The sequence below is a fragment of the Ixodes scapularis genome, unplaced genomic scaffold, assembly GCF_016920785.2.
Source record: "Ixodes scapularis isolate PalLabHiFi unplaced genomic scaffold, ASM1692078v2 PGA_scaffold9__187_contigs__length_104089568, whole genome shotgun sequence".
NCBI lineage: Eukaryota > Metazoa > Arthropoda > Arachnida > Ixodida > Ixodidae > Ixodes > Ixodes scapularis.
Genome location: NW_024609884.1, coordinates 26,673,668 through 26,678,715, shown reverse-complemented (window position 1 = coordinate 26,678,715; position 5,048 = coordinate 26,673,668).

The following is a 5,048-nucleotide window of genomic DNA, read 5'->3' as shown; positions in this document are numbered from 1 at the left end:
AAACAAGTTCCACATTCCGCTTACCAGACCCGAGTGAAATAGCAACTGAAGATTGATCTGTGCTGCCTTCTAACTAAATGTGTTTTTTTTTGTTTTTTTTTTGTTTTTAACTTTTTAGTTGCAGGCGGGAGATTTATAATTACCTTCAGTTAATTTATGGCCACGAAAGGTGTGTAATCAAAAAGGACGTAAATTAATCTGGCACTTGACAACCTCTTCACTGTTCGCGCAAATAATGACGGCCAGCGAACTCCACTTTGACGCAATCACGGCCTAGAAATACGATACGTTTAGTAACTTTTTCCTGACTCTCTAAAGTAATTACCTTCCAACAATCTGATACGGGCACAAGTGGTTTGAAAAACGGAATGAAGAAAAATCTGGAAAAATTGTTTAGGGCGTTATCCCTGGATCTAGTAAGTCTGAGTTCCTCGTGCACGTCATACTAGAGAGTTTTAGCATATCGTCTTTTCGCCCCGATAACGACACCCGATAACGATACGATGCATGCCCAAGGCCGCCGTAGGGAAGAGGAGGTAATGTTATTGGCGCAAAAAACGGTCTGCTAAAAAAAGCCTCTCTATTAGCAGCCCTATTCCGGCCTCTCCATTATGGATTATTTTGTGTTCGGTATGAAAGTTAATGTGTGTGTCTTAGATTGGGCGTAATCCGCCGTGACATGTCTTAGTTCCAGGCGATGTTAATATATAAAGGTCGATAATTATTGTTCAAATCGACGTCATCGCGACTGGCCTAAACGCCGGTCGCCGTTTTAGAAGTGAGAGGCTGGAAGGAAGTTGCCAAGAGAGCGGGACCCGTGCCGCTACGTCGTTCACCGTGCTCGCGACAGATGGCGCCATCGCCACTCAATAGTTCCTGAACGCGAGGCACGACATTTTGACTACAAATGTAAAGGTCCGGGGGAAAAAAAAAATCACGAGAGAACTTGCGTTTATTTATTTTTTTAGTAATAGCGATCAGAAAATAAATCAACTCCGTCATTTCTGGCTGATCAAACGTCCGAAGCCTGGTTCAGACAGTTGCGTTTGAGTGCGTTTGACTGCGTTGCGTCGAGAACCGAAAGCGAGTCACCGGCACATTTGTGCTTCGTACGAAGCGTGGAATCCAATTCAAGGAATCATCTTGGCACGCGATATAAGCAGCAGGGATGTCCTGGTTTCTCGCTGCCGCAACGCAGTCAAACGCAACTGTCTGAACCAGGCTTAAGTGGTCGGTTCACACAGGGACGTTTGTTTACGATTTCTTACGTTACGTGAGGAGTTACTGGGACATTCGTTTCTCGTATGTCGCGTCCGAAGCTACTACTTGAACCGGTCGCTACGCTTCATTCGAAGCACAGATGTCCCGGAAACTCGCGACGTAAGCGGTCGTTAGCGGTCGTAACGTATTGTAACACAGGAAAGGGACCCTGTGTGAAGCAACCTTTAAGCCGGGGTGACACTGCTTATACATCATACTGAAGATGTCCCGGAAACTCGCGACGTACTGAAGCCGGTCTGCCTACAGATTCGAACGCGAGTCACCGCGAGATCCGTGCTTCGAAAGCCGCATGACAATGACTTCAAGGAGAAACTTGGCACGCGGCATTCGAACCGCGGATATTGCGGCGATTCGTGTTTGCAGACCGTCTTTTGTATGATGTGCGAGCAGTGTGACCCCGGCTTTGGGAGAAAAGCCGTCTGTTATATTGAGTTCCTGTTATATTGAGGAAGCACGTCGGCGACATCAACACAGCACATTGATCAACAGTCGGGCAACATGTTGCTGGTTGGCTCGGTTGCCCAAAAGACCTGTCACATTCGGGAACAATCAGCACAACGTGGACGACAGCGACAATATTGCCTCAATGTAACTCCTTGCGGTGAGAAAAAAGAAAAAAAGTAGCAACTTGTGTTGGACAACGCGTGTTGCACGGTTCGGTGGATGAGCGAACTTCGTACTGATAACACGACAACACAGATGGCTTCGAGGGTGAAGCGCCCGATCAGTAACGTGTTTCTTTCGAGGAATTCGCCCATAAGGGCCTGACAAATGCTATTTAACAATATTCAGTTCAAGCCTTTACTGCTTGTGCTGCTGCTGAGATACCTTGATAATTAAATACGTAATTACCGAAAGCGATTGCCTAAAATGTCACAGCTACTGTCTTAAATATTAAAACTGTCAGTTGAAATCAAAATTGCCAGCAGTGATAAGTCCATATAGCGCTAGAATAATACCAAAAACACGCCTGCTTTCTCGCTCAAAATACGTTAAAACTCATTCACGAAAGCGAGCGATACAAACGTCGGAGCTTAAAAACGTCCGTTGCCGATCGTCAATCGCTGATGTTTGTAGCTTGAAAACGGCAACTGGAGAGACGTAAAATTGTTTTAAAACCTTAGGAGCTTTGGCGAGTGAAGTTATCGCAAAGCAGATAAAAAAGGCAAATAGACAGCTTTGTCAAACATTTGATACGGTTCCTTGTAACGGCTGAACGTCAGTGACATTTTTTAAAGGTTCACAGCTAAGCGCCACGCTACGCAAAACGCTTTGAGGTACAGTTCGCGATAACGTCCTTTACACTACAAATTGGAATTTTGTGAAACGCAGAACGGCTTCTTACGCTGGCGTAACTCATGAAAATAGCAGTTCAGTTAGGGTTGGCTGCTTTGTCAGCGAATTAAGAGCATTTTGATAAAATAAGAAGCGGAGAATACTTCTCCTATCTATTTATCCAATCAGTGTCACTGGTGGATGTCGTCCCGTCGTAATTTTCGGTCCTTCGAATGCCGATTGGCATTTTGCAGAGGCACATTTTCAGCGACGCCGCAGCGCACACGAACGAAGGTAAATAAAGAAGATGGCAAAATGTTCCCCGCCTTGGCCGCGCCGTCAGCGCGGTGTGACAGGGTGTTCTCCAGAATGTCTGAGAACAAGTCGGCGGCCATGGATTCCGGGAGAGAAGAACACTTTTCCCGGCAGTTTTTGTTGCCTCAATGTGACAGATTCGCCCAAAACATATTTTCCTAGCTTTGATAAACATAGTTGTTCATATCTTTCCTGTGACAGGGCCTTTGGTGTTAAGGAGGCGAATGGCATGAAGTAAATTGGCTACTCTTCGACATACGGTAGCTCTGCTGGCGCACAACTTTGCATTCGGAGTATTTGGTTATTTGTGTGTTAGGTCAGATGCATCTCGTTAAATAATTACGCACCTTGTAGTTAGCCTCGCAGACATCTAATAAAACTAAATGCCCCCCCCCCCCCCCCTTTCCTTCCCACAAGAAAAGAACAACAGAAAGACGGAAAGATGCTCTACACTATTGATGTTGTTTCAATCCCCCCCCCCCCCTTTTTTTTTTTTCTTTCTCCAAAATTTTCCATTCTTTCTGTCAGAAACCGAAAAACCAATCGGATTTTCCCCACCACTTCACATCTGTCGGAAGTATTTGCGTCTCCAGTTTTAAGGTGAATAGTGACGTAGAGTGCTGCAGGTGCATACACTCTTTCGCTTGAAGAGAAAGGTCAGGGCGGGTGTACCGGGTAGTGCATTTGACGAGCTCTTTTCCTAAATGAGCGAGTTATCTCGGTACCACGGAACCGTGTTTCCGTTGCTATTCTTGTGCAAGAGGTGACCAAATTAGACGGGAAATATTAGTCACATGGGCAGCGCTACTAGACCAGCTTGTGCAAAAAGATAACGCAACAAGCGGATTCGACACGTGTGTTTGTGTTTCCTTTTTGTCTCAAATTAGCTCAACCAAACCCCTCGCATGCAGAAGCTAGTTTTCGTAAACCCATGTTCATCTCAACACGTGGCTGCCGTCATTATTTCTGACGACGTTAATTCGTGTTGCTTAAGTTTGAGGACGGCGAAAATGGGTCGACGTGGCACCCCTGTTTTATTACCCAGTTTGCGCAGGTAGCCTCCGCTGCATCGCCAACGGCAGAACTTTATTTTCAGAGGCACTGCGCGCCTTCCGCTTCACTTGCGATGGTTCGGGCCCACTTTTCGCCGTCGCTACCAGAGACGCTAAACATAGTGCGAGCGCAGCGCGTGAGATTGCGACTAACGCCCGGTGTGTGGGGACACTTAACAAAGCGGAGAGATATCGCCGCTCTGGCGCGGTCGGTTCTGGCTGCTTCGACCCCGACGACGCATCTATCAGCTCGGAGAGAGAAGACAAACAACGAGCGGCCGAATTTGAAATGATGGAGTCTCTGGCGAAACGCGGAACGGGGAAGGTTTGGCGAGTGAGTCGCGGTTTCTTCGGGTAGGACAAGATGCGCCAAATTGGAATGGCGTATCCAAATCGCGGCGCTTCGACATTCGGCTGTTGGCGGAGCCGCCTGCGAGCCTCGGAGGAAGTCTGCCCATCTGGGAGGGCGAGCGAGGTGTATCTCTGCGTCGGGGCGCTGTTGCCCATTAGCGGCCACCCCGCGGAGTGATGAAGCGGCTCGGGGCGCGCCGCTTTGCCTGCGCGCCTCCGTGTCGTGCTACGAGTTCCCTCCGATGACGAATGACGGCCATGGTAAAGCGAGATGCCGTTTCGGGCCCGCTCCCGTATCTCGGGACTGCATCTCGCCGTCGCCGCCGCCCTGGGCCCTCGGGCTACGCGGACGAAAGCGACTGCGTGCAGAGTGGCTGTCAATGGACCGATTCCGCCACGCATGGCTTCGCGGGCACATGTGTGTACGCGTGTGCTTTGCACGCCGGCGTATGTAGGAATGTGCCAATCCCGATCTGCGTTCGCGTCTAGCTCTTTTAGCCTTTCGCTTTTGACTCCGCTCAAATGTGCGTTCCTAGCTCGGTGTGCCGTTACCACGGCTGTGCGCAATACGTGAGTCCTTGGTCTTGCTATTTGGACGGGTGCCCGTGTCACACAGGTGTCTGACGCTACAGGAAATTCTCTTGGGACAATAATTACCCGCAGTAGTCATTAAAATAAAATGGAAAAGCAAGATATTTAGATTCAAATTTATTTGTCATCAATTTTACAAGATGTCGGGTTACAGGCGAGAAGTCACAAAAAAGGCGGCTTGAC